The 27,240-nt window shown below is 42.3% G+C and overlaps 1 long non-coding RNA gene across 1 annotated transcript; it reads left to right on the forward strand.

Annotated features, from left to right (window-relative positions):
- Window positions 1–544: 544 nt before the first annotated feature.
- Window positions 545–10,552, forward strand: LOC133552398 (uncharacterized). Its single transcript, XR_009806702.1, has 2 exons — window positions 545–662; window positions 10,323–10,552. It is a non-coding gene; the product is annotated as an uncharacterized LOC133552398 (long non-coding RNA).
- Window positions 10,553–27,240: the final 16,688 nt, after the last annotated feature.

Raw genomic sequence — 27,240 nt, forward strand, 5'->3', positions numbered from 1 at the left:
AAGCATAGCGTCCATAGCAGGATTACAGTCTTTTAAAAATAGCATTATAATGGGAGTCAATGGGGCTGAAAGAGTTAGTCTGTATAGTTTATATTTGTATCCATATCACTAATTATAGTTCTAATTATACTTATAATGGCCATACTCGAGCAGCCAAGCCTAGCTAGGAGAGATGAGTAATATTTGGTTATGTTCCATCGTTACCTTTGCATGTGCATGACGACATACACTGCATTCACACATGCGTTAACACAAACACACACGACAAATGCATTGAAAGCTAACGACAAAAGCTGTGTGGCGGAACAAAAGACAACGGAAAAAAAAAGCCATCAAGGCAGCAGGCCCCCACTGTGATTAATGAAAACAAATATTGGGGGAGAGTGGAGCGGAGACGCAGGGAAACAGCACAAACAATGGAGCAGACAGCATAATGCATTCAGAACTCGCTGACGGCCCTCTAGTGCAGAATGAGAATAATGGGAGGAGAGAGAAAGAGGGGGCAAGAAGAAGGAAAAAGGAAACAAGGGCACTAATGCGAAATCCATTTTTCCTTACAAACATCAACATGCCGTCTCACACACTTACCCGTCACCCCAGCCGGGTTTCAAAGCCGCGGTGCTGTCGGTGTGTCCTACACTTGCCGCAATAAGTGACTAAAGGTAAGCGTCACCTGCACTTGTAGATGAATGTGTTTCATCAAAAGTGAATGCTTGTTGTATTTTTTTATTGATATATAGAAGATTCATTCCGAAGACATTGCCGTTTTTCTTCATGTAAATGTAAAGAATGTTAATACTTGTAAAGCACTTTTTCGACCTTCAAGGTACTCAAGGTGATGATGCAGCATCTGGGGGCAACACGGTGGTGCAAGGGTTAGTACCGGTGCTTCACAATACGAAGGTCCTGGGCTAATTATCTTTCTGTGTGGAATTTGCATGTTCTCCCCGTGATTACAACTTCCTCCAAAGAGATGCACCTGGGGATAGGTTGATTGACAACACTAAATTGGCCCTAGTGTGTGAATGTGAGTGTGAATGTTGTCTGTCTATCTGTGTTGGCCCTGCGATGAGGTGGCGACTTGTCCAGGGTGTACACTGCCTTCCGCCCGAATTCAGCTGAGATACCCCTGTGACCCTGAAAGGTACAAGTAGTAGAACATGGATGGGTGGATGCAGAATCAGGAGCAACTAGGGGTTCAGTATCTTCCTCATGGATACCTCGACATGTTGGGAGTCTACCACTCTACCACTTGAGCCATGCTGTCTCATGTGTGACTTCCATTTTAATTGAGATTGTCTTCCATTAGTGTAGTGCTTCTCAATTATTTTATGTTACCTCGCTTTAAATATTTTGCAACCACCACTCTCAACTCCGGCTAAAAATATACTTTCTCTATTACATTTTTATTAGTACACCTCTGCATAACATTAGTGTTGTCACGATACCAATATTTTGGTACTGGGACCAGTGTCAAAATGATTTTGTTACTTTTTGAAATCAAGACAAACAATCAAAAAAAGTGTTCAAGATATTCATCATAACTATTGCTCAGTGTACTTTGTTAGCGCAGGCAGCATGAGGCAGGGCTCTTACTTTGAAGATAGGAAATGTGCAGTCGGTCTCTAGGCTTTTGACGGCAGGTATGGCGCGAGAGTCTGTTGAAATTAAAAGTGTTTCTCGCCTTCCTCTCGGTCATTTTTTCATAGTAATGATCTCGCAGCAGCCAGCGTCATCTCACAAGACGTTTGATTGCCGTGAATGTCAATCAAGCAAGCTACGGAATTTGCCGCCGATGTTTTTCTTGTAAAGTGTATGGAAGCTGGATAAATAAGATCCCGAAAACCAACCACTTTCATGTGGTATTGTACAGAAAGGAGGACTTTTTTTCTCCTCCATTCGAAAATGTGGACGTTATCATCACTACTGTCTGATTCCAATCAATGCAAGTCATCAGAATCAGGTAATACACCAACTTATATTCTTGTCTTTGTGAAAGAAAGACATCTATATGTGTTACACATGCTTGTATAATCATTAAACACATCTAACTTGTTAACAAAAACATCTATTTCATAAAATAAATAAATATAAATTATATTTATGAATAAGGTAGATCCCCTCGATTTGGTCGATTGAAAAGTAGCTCACCTGCAGAAAAAGTGTGGGCACCCCTGTGCTAAATGTTTTAAGTGTTGTACGAGCATACTAATGTTTCAAATTAGATTTTCCTCTAAGGTTATATTTGTCCTCTAAAATATAACCTTACAGGAAAATCAAGTACTTTTCATACATACCATTTTCCTGAGTTGTAGTAACGCCATTTGTAACATTCCACAATAATAAATGTATGTGCTATAAGTCGTACTGATATCATATCGGATATATATTGAACAACACTCAAGGCCCCAATATTGGTATTGTGTCGGAAGTGAAAAAGTTGTATACACCCATAGTTATTTGTGATTAATTATATAGATATTTATTCTTTCCATCCATCTATCCATCTTCTTCCGCTTATCTGAGGTTGGGTCCCGGGGGCAGCAGCCTAAGCAGGGAAGCCCAGACTTTCGTCTCTCCAGCCACTTCGTCCAGCTCCTTCCGGGGATCCCGAGGCGTTCCCAGGCCAGCCGGGAGACATAGTCTTCCCAACGTGTCCTGGGTCTTCCCCGTGGCCTCCTACCGGTTGGACGTGCCCTAAACAGCTCCCGAGAGAGGCGTTTGGGTGGCATCCTGACCGGATGCCCGAACCACCTCATCTGGCTCCTCACGATGTGGAGGAGCAGCGGCTTGACTTTGAGTTCCTCCGGGATGGCAGAGCTTCTCACCCTATCTCTAAGGGAGAGCCCCGCCACCCGGTGGAGGAAACTCATTTCGGCCGCTTGTACCCGTGATCTTATCCTTTCGGTCATGACCCAAAGCTCATGACCATAGGTGGGGATGGGAACGTAGATCGACCGATAAATTGAGAGCTTTGCCTTCCGGCTCAGCTCCTTCTTCACCACAACGGATCGATAAAACGTCCGCATTACTGAAAACGCCGCACCGATCTGCCTGTGGATCTCACGATCCACTCTTCCCTCACTCGTGAACAAGACTCCTCCACTTGGGGGAGGGTCTCCTCCCCAACCCGGAGATGGCACTTAAACCTTTTCCAGGAGAGAACCATGGACTCGGACTTGGAGGTGCTGATTCTCATTCCGGTCGCTTCACACTCGGCTTCGAACCGATCCAGTGAGAGCTGAAGATCCCGGCCAGATGAAGCCATCAGGACCACATTATCTGCAAAAAGCAGAGACCTAATCCCGCGGCCACCAAACCGGAACCCCTCAATACCTTGACTGCGCCTAAAAGTTCTGTCCATAAAAGTTATGAACAGAATCAGTGACAAAGGGCAGCTTTGGCGGAGTCCAACCCTCACTGGAAACGTGTCCGACTTACTGCCTGCCGGACCAAGCTCTGACACTGATCGCACAGGGAGAGGACTGCCACAATAAGAGAATCCGATACCCCATACTCTCTGAGCACTCCCCACAGGACTTCCCAAGGGACACGGTCGAATGCCTTCTCCAAGTCCACAAAGCACATGTAGACTGGTTGGGCAAACTCCCATGCACCCTCAAGAACCCGAGAGTATAGAGCTGGTCCACATTTCCACGACAAGGACGAAAACCACACTGTCCCTCCTGAATCCGAGGTTCGACCATCCAGCGTAGCTTCCTCTCCAGTACACCTGAATAAACCTTACTGCATGGGTGTCAAACTCTGGCCCGCGGGCCAAATTTAGCCCGCCGTGTAGTTTCATTTGGCCCTTGAGGGAATATCAAATTAACGTTAGAGCTGGCCCACCGGTATTATACAGCGGCGGTGCCAACCTTCCCGAATTTCAGTGCCCCTCCCGAAAATCTCTCGGGGCAACCATTCTCCCTTTTTCCACCCGTACCACAATAGTGGGGGCGTGCCTTAATGGAACTGTCTTAAGCGTCCCTTACAACCTGTCGTCACGTCCGCCTTTCCTCCTTACTAACATCGTGCCGGCCCAGTCACATAATATATGTGGCTTTTACACACACGTAAGTGAATGCAAGGCATACTTGATCAACAGCCACACAGGACACACCTGGGGTGGCCGCATAAACAACTTTAACACTGTTACAAATATGCGCCACACTGTGAACCCACACCAAACAGGAATGACAAACACATTTCGGGAGAACATCTGCACCGTAACACAACATAAACACAACAGAACAAATACCTAGAACCCCTTGCAGCACTAACTCTTCCGGGATGCTACAATATACACCCCCCCGTTACCAACGCTGCCCACCTGAGCCCCGACATTAATGAACTAGCATCCAAGAAAAGATGCCATGGCTTGGGCATATCTTATTAGATCAGTGTGTCGCAAATTGAGCAATAAAAAGGCCTTGATTTATTAATTGTTATTTTATTAAAACAAATATTAGCCTGTGGAAAAAGTTAATATTGATATTTAACTCAGAAGGCTGCAAACAGAAAAGAGGCCTTCAATTTTTTATTTACATTTTATTTAATGTACCATTGATGTTTTTTCGATTGTTTTTTTGAAAGTTGATTTTGCACTATCAAGTTATACAAGCGTTGCTTGTTCCATATTCAGTGTTAAAGCAAATCAGTGTAGCAAATTGAGCAATAATTAGCGTTTTATTCAGGCACTTCAAGGCTTGAATGTTTGATTCATTCATTATTGTTATTTTTTATTTTCAAATGTATTATTACCCTGTGGAAAGAGTTTATTTTGATATTTACCTCAGAAGGCTGCAAATAGAAAAGAGGCATTCAATTTGTATTTACATTTTATTTGATATGCCATTGATATTTTTGTAATTATTATTATTATTATTATTATTTGAGACTAAATTTTGCATGTCACTATAAAGTTATGCCCTGCGATGAGGTGGCGACTTGTCCAGGGTGTACCCCGCCTTCCGCCCGATTGTAGCTGAGATAGGCGCCAGTGCCCCCCGCGACCCTAACAGGGAATAAGCTGTAGAAAATGGATAGATGGACTATAAAGTTATATAAGCCTTGCTTGTTCAATATTCAATGCAAAACTTGTTTGGGTGCCTATTAAAAGGTTAATTTGTTCAACCTTGGCCCCCGGCTTTGTTAAGTTTTACATTTTGGCCCACTCTGTATTTGAGTTTGACACCCCTGCCTTACCGGGAAGGCTGAGGAGTGTGATCCCACGATAGTTGGAACACACCCTCCGGTCCCCCTTCTTATTTATTCTTTATTTGTTAAAATACATATTCATATAAAGAATGATCAATGCTTAATAGGATGTTGCAAATTGCACATGTGCTTAGTAAATCCCATTCCTCTGATACATGTAAAATCTACCGGTTCATTTATGTGTCCACTATGTAGATTATGGAGATATCCTGCTTGAACTGCTCTCCTCCATGCAGTCTGTGCATAAGATAAGACAAATACAAGACTGAGTAAATCAAGTAAAACTTTCTTTGAGGCAGTCCCCAAACAAACAGAGCCAGCCGGACAGGGATGATGGAGCAAATTTTAGTCATGAGGGAATGGCTGGATGCGGGAGGAGGAATACAATTCAACAGTGGGTCCGGCTGTTGGGCAGACTGCTCCATTTGTTGGGCTGCGTTATTCATATTCTGCATCATTACAGTCTAATCTCTAGGCAGGCAAGTTGTGGACATGCCCACCTGTCACCTCAGATGAAATAGGCAGAATGCATTATTTCACACACTCCCACTCCTCTTTTTTACATGCCCTCGTTTCTACCTCTTTTATTCCATCCCTCCCTCATTACCTCAAGCCCCTCCAGAAATGAGTGTGATAATGGGACTTTAAATGAGGTCCATCCTGTTGCCCACTTACCATCGTCTCAGTAGTTGATGTGATCTCTCACCTATAAGGTCAAAGGTTAATCGGTGTAAAGCAGTCAGTACTGTGGTCAGAATAATCAATCACTGGCATCAGACACCGCTGGAAACCTCCCTGTCAAATTCTCCCCTTGACAAACACACCTCACACACACACACTATTTATACGTACAGAAACACATTCCAGCTCCAAATGACACTTACTGCTGGATAAATATAATTCACGTGGAGCTGGGGTCGGCAACCCAAAACTTTGAAAGAGCCATATTTGACCAAAAAATACAAAAAACAAATCTGTCTGGAGCGGCAAAAAATTAAAAGCCGTATATACACACTGTATTGCCAAAAGTATTTGGCCACCTTCCTTTACTCATATATATATATATGGGTTGTACTTGTATAGCGCTTTTCTACCTTCAAGGTACTCAAAGCGCTTTGACACTACTTCCACATTTACCCATTCACACACACATTCACACACTGATGGAGGGAGCTGCCATGCAAGGCGCCAACCAGCAACCATCAGGAGCAAGGGTGAAGTGTCTTGCTCAGGACACAACGGACGTGACAAGGTTGGTTCTAGGTGGGATTTGAATCAGTGACCCTCGGGTTGCGCACGGCCACTCTCCCACTGCGCCACGCCGTCCCTATAATGTATGAACTTGAACTGCCACCCCATTGGAATTGTCCAAAATGTTATATATAAATAATGATAAATGGGTTCTACTTGTAAAGCGCTTTTCTACCTTCAAGGTAGAAAAGTGCTTTGACACTACTTCCACATTTACCCATTCATACACTGATGGAGGGAGCTGCTATGCAAGGCGCTAACCAGCACCCATCAGGAGCAAGGGTGAAGTGTCTTGCTCAGAACACAACGGACGTGACGAGGTTGGTACTAGGTGGGCATTGAACCAGGGACCCTCGGGTTGCGCACAGCCACTTGACCACTGCGCCAAACTGTTTTGGTTTGTTTTGTTTTAGTTCCTTTCACTGGAACTAAGTGGCCAAACCCAACTCCTGAAAAACCAACCCCGCACCATAATTTCTCCTCCACCAAATTTCACACTCGGCACAATGCAGTCTGAAATGTACCGTTGTCCTGGCAACCTCCAAACCCGGACTGGTCCATCAAATTCCCAGATTCATCAGTACAGACAAGGCGTCTTCACTGCTTTAAAGTCGAGGTGGCAATGTGCTTTTACACCACTGCATCCCACACTTTGCATTGGACTTGGTAATGCATGGCTTAGAGGCAGCTGCGCGGCCATGGAAACCCATTCCATGAAGCGCTCTGCGTACTGTACGTGGGCTAATTGGAAGGTCACAGTGAGTCTGGAGCTCTGTAGCAACTGACTGTGCAGAAAGTCTTTGCACTATGCGCTTCAGCATCCGCTGACCCCTCTCTGTCAGTTTATGTGGCCTACCACTTGGTAGCTGACTTGCTGTTGTTCCCAAACTCTTCACTTTTCTCATAATAAAGTTGACTTTGGAATATTTAGGAGCGAGGAAATTTCACGACTTGATTTGTTGCACAGGTGGCATCCTTTGGCAGTTCCATGCTGGAAATCACTGAGAGCGGCCCATTCTTTCACACATGTTTGTAGAAACAGTATCTTTGCCTAAGTGCTTGATTTTATACACTGGACCAAGTGATTAGGACACCTGATTCTCATCATTTGGATGGGTGGCCAAATACTTTTGGGAATATAGTATAAGTGTTATAGTGAAGGCAACACATGAAGTAAGTGTCTTTTAGCTATATTAGCCTACTATCAAAAGTACTTTAAAAGTCTTATACAAGTATTATAATAATAGCAACACATGATGTGTCTATTTTAGCTATATTAGCCTACTATCAAAATGACTATGTGTCGCTGGCATATTAAACAGTGGGCTTTCCAACAATTGGGAGTATTTGTGTCATGTGTGTCCTCAAACCAAAAAAATACTAAAACAAAAAAAATATTTCCCACCCCATCTTTTTCCATTTTCAATCATTTTTTAAAGATACTCCAGGGTGAATATATATATATATATATATATATATATATATATATATATATATATATATATATATATATATATATATATATATTAAAAACTGCTGTCAAAATTAATACTGTGGCACACCCCTAAAGACCCAAGACAAAACAAACGCATGAAAAATTATCTGAGCGTCATTGGTGGACAAAATGGGACACATTTTAGCGATGTTATCGAGATGAAAAAAGGCTGTTTTAGTAGCACTCACAATGTGTGACTCAAACAAGAGAGTTGGGTTGAAGATATAATATCCAGATTCTTTACCGAGTCACTTAGTGTAATTGTTTTGTTGTCTAATGTTAAGGTGGTATTATTAAATAAGTGTCGGTGTCTAGCAGGACCGATAAGCAGCATTTTATTTTTCTTAGTGTTAAGATGCAAAAAGTTGGTGGACATCCATTGTTTAATTTCAATCTGGCTAGTTGGTCAGCTTTAGGGGTGGTCAGCATAACAATGGATGCTAACGCTATATTTGCCTTTGATGTCACCTAGCGGCAGCATGTAGATGCTGAAGAATGCAGGGCCAGGAACCAAACTCTGTGAATTCCGCACGTTACCTTAACAAACTCCGAGGTCACGTTGTTATGGGAGACGCACTGCATCCTGTCTGTAAGATAGGAGTTAAACCAAGAGGAGAATAAGTCTGATGTGTTTTGATATTTTCTAATAGGGTTGTACCGTATACCAGTATTAGTATAGTACCGCGATACTCTAATTAATCATATTCAGTACTATACCGCCTCCGAAAAGTATCGGTACTCAACCCCCCACCCCCGCGCCCTTGTCGTTGTCACGTTGCGTCATTGCTGGTTTTTACGAGCAGAAGTGCATGTTCGACAGCGCACACACACAGAGTACTTACAAGCAGAACCAGTGTGTAGGCAGAAAAAGGAGAATGGACGCATGTTGGCTTAAACACTAACGATAAAGGTGAAGTTATAACAATGAAAATTGGAAGAGGTGCTTTAAGACATGACAAGCTAGCTAGCGGCTAAATTCCAGCCACTATAGCCAGTGATTTAGCTACTTCTAAATCACTAATCCTTGCCTCCATGGCAACAAGTAAAGTAAGTTTCTTAGAGGTAAAATCCCTGCAGGACGAAGAATAGCAATAAACATGTAATACTACACACCGTAGCTCACTGGCGTCAAAATGTAAACGAACGCCATTGTAATGATACCGAGTACAGGAGTGTATCTTGTCGATACTACTATGATTATGTCGATACTTTTTGGCATCACAACATATTCTTTCGTTTTTTTTTTTAAATGTACATGATGTTTATAAACTCAGGAAATATGTCCCTGTACACATGAGACCTTTGAATATGACCAATGTATGATCCTAGAACGACTTGGTATCGGATTGATACCAATATTTGTGGTATCATCCAAAACTAATGTAATGTATCAAACAACAGAAGAATAAGTGATTATTACATTTTAACACAAGTGTAGAGAGAATATGTTAGCAGAGAAAGTAAGCAGATATTAACAGTAAATGAACAAGTAGATTAATCATTAATTTTCTACCACTTGTCCTCAATAATTTTGACGAAATAATAGAATGATAAATGGCACAATATATTACTGCATATATCAACAGACTAATGAGGAGCCTTTGTTCGTTTACTTACTAATAAAAGATAAGTTGTCTAGTATGTTCACTATTTTATTTAAAGACAAACTTGCAATAGTAAACATGTTTAATGTACCTTAATATTTTTTGTTAAAATAAAGCCAATAATGACATTGTTTGTGGTCCCCTTTGTTTAGAAAAGTATTGAAATAATTTTAGTACCGGTACCAAAATATTAGTATCGAGACAACGCTAATTTCTAATGGAATGTTATTATCCACGGTATTGAAAGCAGCGCTAAGATCAAGCAGCAGCGACATGGATGATGCATCAGCAGCCATAGTTGAAGTGAAGTGAATTATATTTATATAGCGCTTTTCTCTATTGACTCAAAGCGCTTTTACATAGTGAAACCCAATATCTAAGTTACCTTTAAACCGGTGTGGGTGGCACTGCGAGCATGTGGGTAATATCATGTTAGATCCGCTTGACGTCCATTGCTTTCGGTCCCCTGGGGTGAGTTTTTCCTTGCCCTTATGTGGGCTCTACAGAGGATGCCGTTGTGGTTTGTGCAGCCCTTTGAGAAACTTGTGATTTAGGGCTATGTAAATAAAAATTGTGTGGAGAGGCGGAGCCGACAGCGGGCCAGGGCAAACGGTGGTCCTGCTCTAGATGGCGGCCAGGAGGCGGAGCATGAAGCAGAGCGGAGAGGCGGGGCACGGCTGGAGCGACACTACAGCCATCAGAGTCAGGTGCGTACACAACACACCTGTGCTCAATCCCTGCATCTTCTGCTGCAGCATAAAAGGGGAGAGGGAGGAGCAATCGTGGCAGAAGTAGGGGAGGAACCACCCGACAATGAAGACCATGAGAGCGACGAGATCGACCCCGAGCAAGATGAACCCCCACAGCAGACGCAGCCACCGGACACCGAAAGGTGCGCCGCGACAAGCAGGAAGACCCATGGCGCGACGGACTGGCAAGAAGTTGACATGTTTATTGAAAGAATAAATCAGAGTCAAACCTGTTACGATGTGTCCTGTATCGATCGGCACTGCAACCCACACGAGGACGGCTGGAGACCCGTCACACATTGATTGATTGATTGATTGATTGATTGATTGATTGAAAGTGTCTTGCCCAAGGACATAATGTGCAGTGACTCGGATGGCAGAAGTGGGGATCGAACCTGGAACCCTCAAGTTGCTGGCATGGCCACTCTACCAACCGAGCTATACCGCTCCATAGTTCGGAATAGATCATTAGTCACTTTTGCGATGGCAATCCAATGACAAAGAACTAAGGATTGGTGAAATTGTGTCATCATTGCACAAATCTATTCATTAAAGTACTTTGAGTTGAGAAGTAACAGACTTCAATTGTAAATGTGCAGTCTGTTTCTCAACGTTGACAAGTCAGCTGCTACTGTAGGCTGACAGGTGTGTGTGTGGGGAGAGGGGGTGGGGGGGAGGGTGCGGTGTTTGCATACCCCTTTGTAAGGTAATTGCGTCGCTGGTGTAGAGATCAGGCAGTGATTTGTCATTCATACTCAAAAAGATTATCTCTCTGCTTTGTTTCAGCCTTTTTGTTTTAATCACTTCAACAGGTTTAGCTTGATAACGAGAAAAAACAAAAATCCGATTGATCCGGAAGTCAGAACCTCATAATCCGCCGTGCGAATAATACATATTGGAGAAAACAGCTTGACATTTCCTAAAGAGATTAGCCAAACGGCTTGGACAGAGATACCTTTAGAGAGGAGCTAAAATTACAGGTGGAGTGATCCTTTCTAAAATTATCCAACTCTTTTAAATTGCGCCTCTGAAGAATTCATGCTCATGTTTAATTCCCGAGTCCTGATGACGAATGTCTCCTCAACGCACCTGAAGATGAATAGACTTTTACCGGGTGCTCGCTGTCTTTTTATAACGCACTCCAGCTATTTAAACGCTGGGCTGTACTGCCTGTCAGCTTACAGCGGCAGGAAGTTTTAATTCACAGATGTGGTGTGGCAAAAAAAAAAAATATTTTTTACTTTTTGTGTTACCAAAACAATTTTGGGAAAAACGTTCAATCACAAAGTTGCGTGCACGCTTCCTTTTTTGCGTGGAGACAAGCCAAATTTTGAGCGATGAAAAGGCATATTCAGATTTCACACTCCAGTAACAACAAGTAATCAAGGCCAGCGGTGAAGGTGCAGCGAGGCGTCAGACCCGAGACTGACTGATGTTGCCTCGGCCCCTCGGTCTCGTTCTTAACACCTGTCTCCAAATGGATACATCAATCCTTGTTTCACCACCCGCCTGACCTCTAACACCGAGGCATCTAAATGTGCACACAGGCGGGTATGCTCGCACAGCATGCATACATTTACCCATGTCTGCTGACACGCGCCAAGCGGGTAAAGACTGGAATTCTGGATTAGGACGCGCCAGAAGGAAAGTCAAGAAGATTTAAAGCGGCGGGGTATAACTTGATCATAAATAATACAGCATGCAGTAATCGCGGTATTCTCGGTAGTGAAAAGGAGAGCCACGTGAGGAAATGGTTATGGACAACAAAAAAGAAAAAAAAAAAAGAAAAAGCACTTAGCACCGTGTCTGAAGTAACACACACACAAACACAAAAGCACTTTGCCTAATAAAGTAGCCGCAGCAGTCAGCGTTTCAGATGGCAGGCTGTAATCGCATGGCCAGGCTCATTGATGGATTTTGGTTTAGAGGCATCATCGTCGCCGTGATAACACACACGCTCACCTGTGCAAAAGGACTGTAAATAGGGGTCGGCACAGATGTGTAAAAACTGAATGCAAAAGTGTTTGAATAATGGTTGTTTGGATGATTTTTGTCATCGCAGTACAGTAATGTTTATTTAATGTGAAACTAATCAGAACCTTAGAGACTCGCATCATGATTCCCATATAGGGACGGTATCCCTTGGGTTATGTTTTTATTAATACATAATTTGACCGGGACTGTGACAGAGCAACACTTTCTGTGAACCCCCCCACAACCCCCAACCGCCACCCACCACCCCCAAGGCAATCCATCATGCTCCTCAAAGTGATCCCAATGGAAATTCCGGATGAGGGAAGCGTACAAGTTGATAGAGGTGCTTTAAGAGTGGTAGTGTGAAAGCAGGATGTCTGAATGAGAGAACAGGAGCGCTCATGTGGACAACCTGGGAGCCGGAGAGCAGCACAGCAGGATACACCGGTGACTGGGAAACGGGGAAAGAGACCTCAGGTGGAAAGCCTGCTGACTCCAAACAGCCTGCAGTGAAGTGGCCATGATGTTTTGTTGTACAATTGTTGGTCAAGCAACCTTAGGTTGTGTCTACACTAAGCGGGATAACTCCTTAAACCAGGGGTGTTAAACTCAAATACAGAGTGGGCCAAAATTTTAAACGGAACAAAGCCGCGGTCCAAGGTTGAACAAATGAACGTTTTAATAGGGACCCAAACAAGTTTTGCATTAAATATTGAACAAGCGAGGCTTATACAACTTTAGTGACACACAAAATCCAGTTTCAAATAATAATAATAATAATTAAAAAAATGTCAATGACATTTCAAATAAAATTTAAATACAAATGTAATGCCTTTTTTTCTATTTGCAATCTTCTGAGGCAAGTATAAATTTTTTTCCACAGGCTAATAATAACTTTGAAATTATGAATGAACCAAACATTCAAGCCTTGAAGTAGCAAGAGAAAATGCATGAATAAAACGTTAATTATCGGTCAGTTTGCTGGAAGTTTTCCCGGAAGAGTTAGTGCTGCAAGGGGTTCTGGGTATTTGTTCTGTTGTGTTACGGTGCGGATGTTCACCCGAAATGTGTTTGTCATTCTTGTTTGGTGTGGGTTGTGTTACGGTGCGGATGTTCACCTGAAATGTGTTTGTCATTCTTGTTTGGTGTGGGTTCACAGTGTGGCGCATATTTTCAACAGTGCTAAAGTTGTTTATACGGCCACCCTCAGTGTGATCTGTATGGCTGTTGACCAAGGATGCAATGCATTCACTTGCGTGTGTGTGTGTATGTGTGTGTGTAAAAGCCACAAATATTATGTGACACGCTGTTAATATTGAGGAAAAGCGGATGTGACGACAGGTTGAAGAGAATGCTAAAGGCAGTGCCTTAAATGCACGCCCCCAATATAGTTGTCCAGGTGGAAATCGGTAGAAATTCGGGTGAATGGTTGCCCCGGGAGATTTTCAGGAGGGGCACTTATGGCGACCCATCAGCGTTCTTGTTCTGTAACCCTGTACTCTGTTTGTTTGTCTAATATTGAACAGGTTTGTGCTGAAAACAAAGTTTTGTTGTACTTGTTGCAATGACAATAAAGACCTACCTACTGAACTTCAAGAGTCTACCGGGAAAATTAGGAGTGTTGGCAAGTATGAGTATTAGCGGTGAATGCAGTGTTACAGCGGCACCGACGCTGTATAACACTGGCGGGCCAGCTCTAAAGCTAAATTGATATTGCCTCAAGGGCCAAATCAAATTACACGGCGGGCCAGAGTTTGACACCCATGCCTTAAACGAATAATTATTTAACCTAAGCCCTGTTTTGGCCACAATAATTCATCGTTCATTGTTCCCCTCCTTGGACAATTTTTTCCGTAAGTGCAGAGTCTATTTCTTGACTCTCCGGCTCTTAGCTTTGTACTGACTCATTGATTGTTGAAAGGCGTACTGAAATGAGATTTTCTTATTTAAATGGGGATAGCAGGTAAATTCCTTGTGTCATACTTGATCATTTCGCGATATTGCCATATTTTTGCTGAAAACGATAAAGTTTGCAACTGGAGAAATGCCCTGCCTCTACCGGAAGTCGCAGACGATGACGTCACATGTTTGATGGCTCCTCACATATTCACATTGATTTTAATGGGATCCTCCAACAAAAACAGCTATTCGGACCGATAAAACGACAATTTCCCCATTAATTTGAGCGAGGATGAAAGATTCGTGTATGAGGATATTGATAGCGACGGACTAGGAAAAAAAATAAAAACACGTCAAAGATTCATATGTTTTTAGAGACATTTAATAGGATAATTCTGGGAAATCCCTTATCATTCTATCGTGTTTGTGAATTATGTGACTTATATTTGTGAATTATATTTATATAGCACTGTTCTCTAGTGACTCAAAGCGCTTTACATAGTTAAACCCAATATCTAAGTTACATTTTAAACCAGTGTGGGTGGCACTGGGAGCTGGGGGGTAGTGTCTTGCCCAAGGACACAACGGCAGTGACTTGGATGGCAGAAGCGGGAATCAAACCTGCAACCCTCAATTTGCTGGCTAGGCCACTCTACCAACCGAGCTATGCCGTGTTTTAGTGAGTTTAACAGTACCTGATAGTCGGAAGGGTGTGGCCACGGCCGGGTGTTGACGCGCAATGTCTCAGGGAAGTCGATGGCAGCTTTGTGGGCGGCACAAGCTCAGCTAATATCCAGTAAGAAGCGACTTTTTAACCACAATTTTCTCACCGAAACCTGCTGGTTGACATTCGGTCGGGATCCATGTTCGCTGTGATCCATAGTCAAGTTTCACCTCAGTGAATTTTAAACAAGTAATCACATCACCGTGTGTTTGTTTGGCTAAAGGCTAAAGCTTCCCAACTCTGTCTTTCTACTTTGACTTCTCCATTATTAATTGAACAAATTGCAAAAGATTCAGCAACACAGATCTCCAAAATACTGTGTAATTATGCCGTTAAAGCAGACGACTTTTAGCTGTGTGTGTGTGTGCAGCGCTCATATTTCCTAACAGCCCGTGAGGTCAAGCGTACACGTCATCATTACGCAACGTTTTCAAGAAAAAAGTCCCGGGAAATTTAAAATTGCAATTAAGTAAACTAAAAAGGCCGTATTGGCATGTGTTGCAATGTTAGTATTTCATCATTGATATATAAACTATCAGACTGCGTGGTCGGTAGTAGTGGGTTTCAGTAGGCCTTTAAAAACTGAGTTCGGAGAGGAAGTGACGCCAGAAAGACAGGGCCCCCACACAGTAATGGACATCAAAAAGAATGCGCCACAGCCAGCTTTATAATAAAGCGATATCGTAACTCGGAGCTAACCACTGGAAATATGGAGGCGAGTCATCCAGACGTGCCCGTTTTTCTCCTTCCGTTCGAAATCATACATGAATACCTAAATAGAAGAAAACGTGCGATTGCACCTATTTGGGATACAACGCTTCAAAGACAGCAAGAGAACTTTTGAATGTCCAGGTCAGCTGTGATTCTAATTTCCGAAAGACTTTGTCCATTTGTTGAAGGAGAGACAACGAGAATGCGGGCTCCCGTGGAAGTGGTGCTCTGTATTACCTATCTGTCGAGGGAAGACTACAAAAACCGCAAATACATTTGGATTGGCAAAGCAGACTGTATCAGTTATTGTCTACCATGTATGTTGCAGACTCAACGTCTAAGTCCAGAGTATATAAAGTCACCAAAAACGAATGGACAATGAAGGTGAAGGCAAAAGAGTGAGGAATGTCCTGACCAGATGTATAGATCCTTAGATTGATTGATGTAAAATGTTCTTTATCACATTGTTTACGTGTCTAATAAAGATTTCATTAATTTATGATGGCTCAGGTGTGATTCACTACAATAGGGCCCCACAGCACACTACATTCCAGTTAAATTAAATACCACAACACTGGATATTGTTCAGATACATGTAAGTCACATTTAAGAACTTGCACACAGAGCAACACTTGAGATGACTATAACATGTGCATTTTCAGTGCAAGGGTACTAGGTCGCGTTGTGCCGACAGACAGTGGGGAAGGAGGGGGTCTTTAATGACAATTGTGTGTGTGTGGACAGGGATAAGGTTAGGTGGGATTTACCCTGGATAACCTTAGTTTAGAAGGGGCCTTAGATGGTAAATTAGGTGAACTTGTTTTGGACAGCAAGGTTGAGATGATTGACTGTGTACAATCGGCCATGTTTGCACTTGTAATCTGGTACTCTGGTCTGGTGCAAAGAAGACAATGATACATGGTGCATTTTCCATTTTAAGTTTGGTCAAGATGCACTTAATACCTGATCTAATAAAGTTTTGTGTGTATCAGAACATGTGCAAACTTGTTAGCACATGCACAGATGATCTACTAAACACATACACAAGAGGATAGCATCTCTTAAATGAGCAAAAATAGAGAGCATGTCTGTCTTCATGAATATACAGAACATATCCTGTGTATAAGAATGCCAACAATACTGAGAGGAAGAGATGCAAAAACAATCATTTAGCACTCGTAATGTACAAAACCCAAAACCAGTGAAGTTGGCACATTGTGTAAATCGTAAATAAAACAGAATGATTTGCAAATCCTTTTCAACTTATATTCAATTGAATAGACTGCAAAGACAAGATATTTAATGTTGGAACTGGGAAACTTTTTTTTTTTTTTTTTGCAAATAATCATTAACTTAGAATTTAATGGCAGCAACACATTTTAAATAAGTTGGCACAGGGGCGTTTTTACCACTGTGTTACAAAGCCTCTTTCCCATTCCTGCTTGATGTACAGCTTAAGTTCTTCAACAGTCTCTGTTGTGGTATTTGACGCTTCATAATGTGCCACTCATGTTCAATGTGATACTACGAAGCCACGCTGTTGTAACACATGCAGAATGTGGCTTGGCATTGTCCTGCTGAAATAAGCAGGGACGTCCATGAAAAAGACGTTGCTTGGACGGCAACAAATGTTGCTCCAAAACCTGTATGTACCTTTCAGTATTAATGGTTCCTTCACAGATGTGAAAGTTACCCATGCCTTGGGCACTAATACACCCTCATTCCATCACAAATGCTGGCTTTTGAATTTGCGCCTATAACAATCCGGATGGTTCTTTTCCTCTTTGGTCCGGAGGACACCACGTCCACAGTTTCCAAAAACAATTTGAAATGTGGACACGTCAGACCACAGAACACTCTTACACTTTGCATCAGTCTATCTTAGAGAAGCACGAGCCCAGCGAAGCTGGCGGTGTTTCTGGATGTTGTTGATAAATGGCTTTCGCCTTGCACAGTACAGTTTTAACTTGTACCTACAGATTTAGCGACAAACTATAGTTACTGACAGTGGTTTTCTAAAGTGTTCCTGAGCCCATTTGGCGATATCCTTTACACACTGATGTCGGTTTTTGATGCAGTACCACGTGAGGGATCGACGGTCACGGGCATTCAATGTTGGTTTTCAGCCTGTTGGTTTTCAGCCTGGCTGCTTACGTGCAGTGATTTCTCCAGATTCTCTGAACCTTTCGATGATATTACGAACCGTAGATGGTGAAATCCCTGAATTTCTTGCAATAGCTCGTTGAGAAATGTTGTTCTTAAACTGTTCAACAGTTTGCTCACGTATTTTTTCACAATGTAGTGACCCTCCCCCTATCCTTGTTTGTGAATGACTGAGCATTTCATGGAAGCTGCTTTTATATCACAGCATGGCACCCACCCGTTCCCAATTATCCTGTTCACCTGGGGGATGTTCCAAATAAGTGTTTGATGAGCATTCCTCAACTTTCTCAGTCTGTTTTGCCACTTGTGCCAGCTTTTTTGAAACATTTTGCAGGCATCAAATTCCAAATGAGCTTATATTTGCCAAAAATAACAAAGTTTTCCAGTTCGAACCTTAAGTATCTTGTCTTATCCTACTTTTATTTACGATTTACACAATGTGCCAACTTCAATGGTTTCGGGTTTTGTACATAAATGTACATAAAAGATGCAGAGTTGCATGTTAACCAAGTTAGGCACATGACTTAGATTCACATATAGTGGTATGAAGCTGAATTCCTCGCTGTTGCATGGTAAAAATTGTCTGGCCGGCTGACTATTAGCACATTAAAGGCCTACTGAAATGAGATGTTCTTATTTAAACGAGGATAGCAGGTCCATTCTATGTGTCATACTTGATCATTTTGCGATATTGCCATATTTTTGCTGAAAGGATTTAGTAGAGAACATTGACGATAAAGTTCGCAACTTTTGCTTCTGATAAAAAAGCCTTACCTTTACCGGAAGTCGCAGACGATGACGCCACAAGGGTGAGGGCTGCTCACGTCCTCACACTGTTTTCAATGGGAGCCTCCAGCAGTAAGAGCTATTCAGACCGAGAAAACCACAATTTCCCCATTAATTTGAGCGAGGATGAAAGATTCGTGGATGATGTTATTGATAGCGAAGGACTGGAAAAAAATAAATAAAATAAAATAAAATAAAAAGCGAAGAGTCCGGGCGGCGGCAGTGTGAGCGTTTCAGATGTAATTAGACACATTTACTTGAATAATTCTGGAATATCCCTTATCTGCTTATTGTTTTAATAGTGTTTTAGTGAGATTGTAAAGACATACCTAGATGTCGGATGGCTGCGGTGAACACGCAGTGTCTCAGAGAGAAGCCGAGGAGCCAAGCTCACAGCAGCCTTTTAAACAGCTACTGCAGGAGGACGAATAATCCAATGATGTCTCCGGTAAGATATATATCACAATTTTCCCATCCAAAAACATGCTGGTTGACGTAGAGAAACATGTTCACTTGACCGCTCTGTGTTAAAAACAAAGAAACAACGACTGTGTCTCTGTGCTAAAGACAACTGCAATACATCACTTTCCACCAACAGCATTGTTCTTTATAGTCTCCATTATTAATTAAACAAATTGCAAAAAATTCAGCAACACAGATGTCCAAATTACTGTGTAATTATGCAATGAAAAGAGACGACTTTTAAATGTAACTGGTGCTGAGCTAATATTTCCTGATAGTCCGTGACGTCACACGCACGCGTAATCATTCCGCGACGTTTTTAACAAGAAACTCCGCGGGAAATTTAAAATTGCAATTTAGTAAACTAAAAAGGCCGTATTGGCATGTGTTGCAATGTTAATATTTCATCATTGATATATAAACTATCAGACTGCATGGTCGGTAGTAGTGGGTTTCAGTAGGCCTTTAAGGCCTTTAAACAATTACAATGTTGCACATGCAACACTCATTCATACATGTAAACAGGTGTGTTCAGTCATTCGTACTACAAGAAATATATTGCTGTTTTAAAAATGGACATATTTGAATAGTCATTGCATATTTTATTCAATTAATTTGATTCAAATTTCTGCCAATATCTCATTGAACTCCCAGTCAATGAGAGGTCCATGAGATAAAAATAAAAGGTCATTATGATGACAAACAGAAACTCTCGTCTCCATCTTATTCAGTCTGACTTCCATTAGCGTGACAATTCCATTAAACAAACATAATGTACAAAATCATTTCCTCGACTTGACTGGTTCCAAAAAATTAACAGCAACATGGAAGTCATGCATAATGAATGTGAACATTTGCCATCTACAAGTCTCCCACAGCCAAACATTAATTGAACCCCATTCAGAGTGTATAGAGGGGAGGACAAATGGAGCATGGTGAAGTGGAAGGACTTTGGAGAGTCAAAGTAAAACCTCTGGAGGTGGTCTGACTGAATGTGGAAGAGTGGCTTGCGTTTGAGTGCCTCACCGTTTCTACAAAATGTAAAGTGAAAGAAGGTATTCATTTTCTTGAAACATATTTTTTTGGTTTATAGAGAAAGCCGCATTTGACAATTATGTTGCTGCCAATTATATGGCTGTTACACTCAGATTTTGAAGAACTTTTCAGTTGCCAATGTCAAATTATGTCCCTGTGAGTATACAATAAAAGTATTGCAGTTGAGTGTGTCTTGACAGATTTAAGGTGATGAATGCAATCAAGTCAAATTGCTGCTGTTTTACCATTGATCAAAAGCCAGACTCTGACGTGACTCTCTTGACCATGCCATGAACACTTGGCATTGTCTCATTCTTTTAGCATAAATCTTCCAATCATTTATTTTGACACCACAAAATGCTAATAGTAACATTTTAAGGGATGGGAAAATGCTCATCCTTCACGACGGGTGATTTATTACTTGGTACAGCAGGGTCATACATTAATTTCCCACTGTATAAAAAAAGGGCCTCTTATTCCTGCATGCATAAATAAAACAGTGGGACAGACACACGCAAACAAATACACACAAAAACACACACGCCTTCACACTCTGTTTTGTGGTGAGGAAAATGTCACCGTGTCCGGAGGATGTTTATATGGCGGAGACAGATTTGACGGTTTGACGGCCCGCTGCAGCTCCATTCCCTTTTTGGCCATGTGCGTAGTGGCATGTGTGTACTTTTGATAATAATGTGTGTTGTCTTTGACTGATGCGGAACTATGGGAGATGCCAGCGTGCGGCGCGGCGCTCAATCAGACGCACATTGGATGTGACACTGGCGAGCAAGCGGTGTGACAGGCATGTGACGGGGCAGAGCTGGTCCTAAATGACTTCTTAGGCTCCATTACCCTGCCAAAACAGTCGACACGCCATCTCCCATTCCACCTTCATGCTCACAGAGGCCTTTTACAATTTACAAATGGAGCGCTCATTGTCCCTTACCTTTCGCTCAATATGCATTAATCACGCATCGGTGCAAGTCCACATCAACAAAGACAAGTCGAAGAAAGACACTGAGCGGCCAGCAGCTGTGGTGATTATCATGAAGGAAGCATCACTTGTTGGTATTTACACTGTCACTCGTGCCTCCCCTGTTTTGACGATGGCGGCCTCTGCAAAGTGAGAGCATTTGTCAAGAGCTCCTTTAAGAGGCACTGTGTTGAAGGTGACCCGAGATAAATGTGTCGTTAGCTCAAATGAGCACGGTAGGGGAGCAGTAGGGTTGCGAGCGCCTGTGACTGGAGTATTGACAAGAGTGCAAAACTCCACAAAGGCACAAGTTTGGCCGTAACTACCATTGAGGACACCGAGGTCAAAAAGAAGATGATATGACTGACTGCAGATATAATTTGGGTGTTCTAAATCGGTAGAGAATCCTCTCTCAATAAACAATAAGGTCCTGGGTTCATGCCTGGGAACAGGATCTTCCATGCATCCATTTCCTACCGCTTATTCCTTTTTGGGGTCGCGGGGGGCGCTGGCGCCTATGTCAGCTACAATCGGGCAAAAGGCGGGGTACAACCTGGACAAGTCGCCACCTCATCGCAGGGCCAACACAGATAGACAGACAACATTCACACTCACATTCACACACTAGGGCCAATTTAGTGTTGCCAATCAACCTATCCCCAGGTGCATGTCTTTGGAGGTGGGAGGAAGCCGGAGTACCCTGAGGGAACCCACGCATTCACGGGGAGAACATGTAAACTCCACACAGAAAGATCCCGGGCCTGGGATTGAACCCAGGACTGCAGGACGTTCGTATTGTGAGGCAGACGCACTAACCCCTCTTCCACCGTGAAGTCCGGATCGGGATCTTTCAGTGTGCAATTTGCGTGTTCTCCCTGTGACTGCGTGGGTTCCCTCCAGGTACTCTGGCTTCCTCCCACCTCCAAAGACATGCACCTGGGGATAGGTTGATTGGAAACACTACATTGGCCCAAGTTAGTGAATGTGAGTGTGAATGTTGTCTGTCTATCTGTGTTGGGCCTGCGATGAGGTGGCGACTTGTCCAGAGTGCACACCGCCTTTTGCCCGAATGCAACTGATATAGGCTCCAGCACCCCCCGCAACCCCGAACAGAACAAGCAGTAGAAAATTGATGAACGGATGGTCATTTGCAGAACGCTACAATTCCCTATACCAGGGGTAGGGAACCTATGGCTCTAGAGCCAGATGTGGCTCTTTTGATGACCGCATCTGGCTCTCAGATAAATCTTAGCTGACATTGCTTAACACGATAAATAATTAATAATTCCGCTGCTAATCAAAGTGTTAAAAATAACCTTCAAATTATAAAACATTCTCATGCATTTTAATCCAACAATCCGTTTTCTATCGCACCTGTTCAAGAGGTCGCATTAATGGTAAGAAGTATTATACTTATTATTGGTTGACTTTTAGAACAACAATTATATTAAAAAGAATAAGAAACTTACTATACTCTAAAAATGTTGGTCTTACGTAAAAATGCAAGCATTTAGTTGTATTCAGTGTTAAAATTTATTTAATGGCTCTCACGGAAATACATTTTGAAATATTTGGCTTTCATGGCTCTCTCAGCCAAAAAGGTTCCCGACCCCTGCCCTATACCGACACCATAACCCAACACACAACTGCGACAGAAAGCTGACGATTTATTGGCTCAGTCCATGTACTGTCTGTCAAAGCTCTTTAGAGAATTGGCCCAATGAGAGGCGAGAGAAGCCTAGAAGTCGCATCCATCCAAGTTGTAGCCCTTCCTCGTCCAATCATCTTTAATAGTGATCAGTCCATGGCATGAGCTCAAGGCAGAAGGAACCAACACAGGAAAAAAAAAAAAAAGAGAATCCAAGTAAAAACTAAAAAGTGTTGCAGGGAAAGAGATATAAAAGATAATCTTAGGTAACACTGACTGCTAGGAGCAGAAAAAGCAGCTGCTTTCTTTCTACATTGCTATGACAACAACGCATGAAGAGATAGCAAAAGATAAAGTATTAAATGTTGATGAAAACTCAACTGGATATTAATAAAGATGTGATATTATGGTAAGCAGCTCTCCCTACTTCCAGCATGGCGTGGATGTGGATGAACATTCATAAATAGTTCAAAATGATTACTTACATTATAAATAGCAAACATGATGATGTGGTGATCAGCCGCTTATACCCGTGAACTTGGCCTTCTGGTCATAACCCAAAGCCCGTGGCTAAAGATGAGGATAGGGACATAGATCGACCGTAGATTATCTCCCTTTTTTCACCACAACGGACCAATGCAGGGTCCACATCACTCACTACGGACACTGCACCGATCTGCCTGTCGATCTCACACTCCACAATTTCCCCACTTGAGGACAAGACCTCGAGGTAATTGAACTCCTCCACTTGAGGCAGGATCTCCTCCCCAACTTGGAGATGGCACTCTCCCCTTTTCCGGGCGAGAACCATGGACTCGGATTTGGAAGTGCTGATTTTCATTCCAGTCGCTTCACACTAAGCTGTGAACAGGTCCAGTGAGAGCTAAAAATCCTGGCTAGATGAAGCCAGCAGGACCACATCATCCGCAAAAAGTAGAAACCTAATCCTGCAGCCACCAAACCGAATCCCCTCAACGCCCTGACTGCGCCTAGATATTTTGTCCATAAAAGTTGTAAACAGAATCGGTGACAAAGGGCAGCCCTGGCGGTGTCCAACCCTAACTGGAAACTGGTCCAACTTACTGCCAGCAATGCGGACCAAGTTCTGACACTGCCTATACTGGGAGCGCACCGCCACAATCAGGCGATCCGATACCCCATTGTCTCTGAGCACTCTTCACAGGACTTCCTCAGGGACGCAGTCAAATGCCTCTCCAAGTCCACAAAACATATGGTTGAGCAAACACCCATGCATCCTGAAGGATCCTGCCGAGAGTATAGAGTTAGTCCACAGTTCCATGACCAGGACGAAAACCACACTGTACCTCCTAATCCGAGGTTCGATTAGCCGGCGAAGCCTCTTTTTCAGACCTTACCGGGAATACTGAGGCATCTGATCCCAAGACAGTTGGAACACACCCTCTGGTTCCCCTTTTTAAACAGAGGAACCACCACCACAGTCTGCCAACCCAGAGTTACCACTTCCGATATCCACGCATTGGTACAGTCTTGTCAACCATGACAGTCCCACAGCATCCAGAGTCTTAAGGAACTCCGGGCGGATCTCATCGACCTCTGCCATCGAGGAGCTTCTTAAGTACTTTGGCAACCTTAGCCCCAGAAATAGGATACCCCATCACAGAGTCCCAGGTACTGCTTGTACAGAGCGTCCCTCGTAACATCTTCAAAGTTCTTCTGGAGTTGGGAAGTGAAACTCTGTCTGACAGGAGACTCTTCCAGACGTATCCAGCAGACCCTCACTATGCGTTTGGGTCTGCCAGGTCTGTCTGGCTTCCCTTCACCCCCATCGTTGCCGACTCGGTTAAAAACTCTGCCCCTATCTTCATCCGAGTGTCCAAAACATGAGATCGCAAATCTAATGATACAACCACAAAGTCGATCATTGAACTGCGGCCTAGGGTGTCCTGGTGCCAAGTGCACATATGGACACCCTTATGTTTGAACATGGTGTTTTTTATGGACAACGCGGGACGAGCACATAAGTCCAATAACAAAACATCACTTATGTTCGGATCAGGGCTGTCGTTTCTTCCAATCACACCTCTCCAGATCTCACTGTCGTAACATAAGCGTTGAAGTCCCCCAGTAGAACAAGGGAATCACTCTCCAGTACTCCTCTGGTGTGGTGAGTTATAGTTAAATGTAGATATCTAAAATATTGGAAAAACAATAACAATACTATATTATTTGTTTTTAATCAAGCATTTAAGCACTATTTAATACTTTAAAGAATGACCACAGAGGTTTTCTTCAGCAATCATAATGGAACATTTACAAACGTATATCCTGAATTTAAAAGCATACTAAAGTACAAGAGTAATAACATTGTACAACCTAAATTTTACTTTTACTCTTGTATATTTAAACGTGTCTACGTTGATATGAACGAGTTGTATTTCATTTTACTTACCGCTCTAGTAACACAATCGGCAGGAGGAGAGAGATCGATAGAATGCGGCGTGAATGGACAAACAATTGACGGAGGAATGGAAAGAGAACAGGGTGAAGGCAGAAGTTTCAGAATTTTGATCTCGGTTATTTTCAAAACCCTGGGCACAACAATAAAAACGAAGGCAAAAAAATGATGATAAACTTAGACGAATACATTAAATCTACAACTTTAAGATGCAACAGGCTTCTTAACACTGTACACATAATTACATACACCATTCAATCACAAATTTAAATGCAAATTTAGGTAGCATATTGCTGAGAGCACAATGGCTAACAAATAGGAGGAAAAAGAGAATGCGCTGACATCTTTGCAGGTGCGGTCAAAAATAGTCTTTAATGATACACAAGGGAAGCTCACTACTACACACAAAAGTATGGACAACATGAAGAAAGTAAGCTGGCTTAAAAGCACAGCTGGCACCTTGTGGCTGGCGTCTGCTGCCAACAGTACAAAACAGGAAATTGAAAATACAAAATAAGGAGTCTGCCAAGAACAATAAGGCTAAAGGTCCAAAACCACACTAAAAAAAATCTTAATTCTAATTTGTATTGAATTTGGAGTTGTTAATACACATACAGTATGTTAAAATATATAAAATTGAGTTATGTATTTACAGTTTGCATGCTGGACAAATAGCGTAAAGTAAATATCAACTTCGGGTATACACCTGCAGAATTTGTAAAAACATTTTAAAAAAGCTAGCAGGGTAGCATGCTACTAGTTAGCAAGCTTGACATAACAAAATATTTAACGCTAAGGTATACAACTGTAAATATATATTATAATCATAGAAAAAACCTGTATGCTAACATTTTAACAGCTTGCAAGCATGAGGTAACAAAATATGCCCCTAAAAGGAGCTGAGAAACCTAGCATGCTTCAAGAAAAAAAACAAATATTTGACTGAGGCATTCCCTAAAAAATGTTGAATGGATAGTATGCTTATGTTACTGTAGCTAGCAATTGACGAACATTATCAAAGAGCCTTTGGACATTGGAAAGTTAGCACGCTAATGTTAGCATGCTCAAAGTTAGTCCGCTCAGAGTTAGCATGACTAAAAATAATTGACTCTAAAGTGTATACCTGCAAAATAACCTAAAAATAAATGCCATGCCGCTATAACTAGCAATTGACTAATATTATCAAGCAGCATTTTCAATAGTTTAAACCAGTTGAGAAATGTGGAAGTAGTAACATGTTTTAATAATGTTTTGAAAATTGAAAATATTTCCAGACCTATATAATCCAAAGACATGCACCTGGGGATAGGTTGATTGGCAACACTAAATTGGCCCTAGTGTGTGAATGTGAGTGTGAATGTTGTCTATCTGTGTTGGCCCTGCGATGAGGTGGCGACTTGTCCAGGGTGTACAACTTTTGGTCGCTAATAAAAAAGCCTTGCCTGTACCGGAAGTAGCAGACCATGTGCACGTGACGTCACGGGTTGTAGGGCTCCTCACATCCTCACATTGTTTATAATCATAGCCAGCAGCAGCTAGAGCTATTCGGACCGAGAAAGCAACAATTTCCCTTTTAGTTTGAGCGAGGATGAAAAATTTGCAGATGAGGAAATTAAGAGTGAAGGACTAGGGAAAAAAAAAAAAAAAAGGAACATTTTTTTAAAAAAGGTGATTGCAGTGGGAGCGATTCAGATGTTATTAGACACATTTACTAGGATAATTCTGTGAAATTTATTATCAACCTATTGTGTTGCTAGTGTTTTAGACAGATTAAATAGTGCCTGAAAGTCGGAGGCCACGGGTGTGTTGACGCCAGAGTCTCTGAGGGAAGTCACGAAGCTGCAGCAGGACAGAAGTTCCGCTGATATGCGGTAAGAGGCGACTTATTACCAAAATTTTCTCACCGAAAACTGCCGGTTGACATGTAGTCGGGATCCATGTTCGCTTGCCCGCTCTGATCCATAGTAAAGCTTCACCTCCGGGAATTTTAAACAAGAAAACACCGTGTGTTTTGTGTGGCTAAAGGCTAAAATCTTCCCACCTCCATCTTTCTACTTTGACTTCTCCATTATGAATTGAACAAATTGCAAAGGATTCAGCAACACAGATGTC

This window comes from Nerophis ophidion, linkage group LG05, assembly GCF_033978795.1.
Source record: "Nerophis ophidion isolate RoL-2023_Sa linkage group LG05, RoL_Noph_v1.0, whole genome shotgun sequence".
In the NCBI taxonomy this organism is placed as follows: domain Eukaryota; kingdom Metazoa; phylum Chordata; class Actinopteri; order Syngnathiformes; family Syngnathidae; genus Nerophis; species Nerophis ophidion.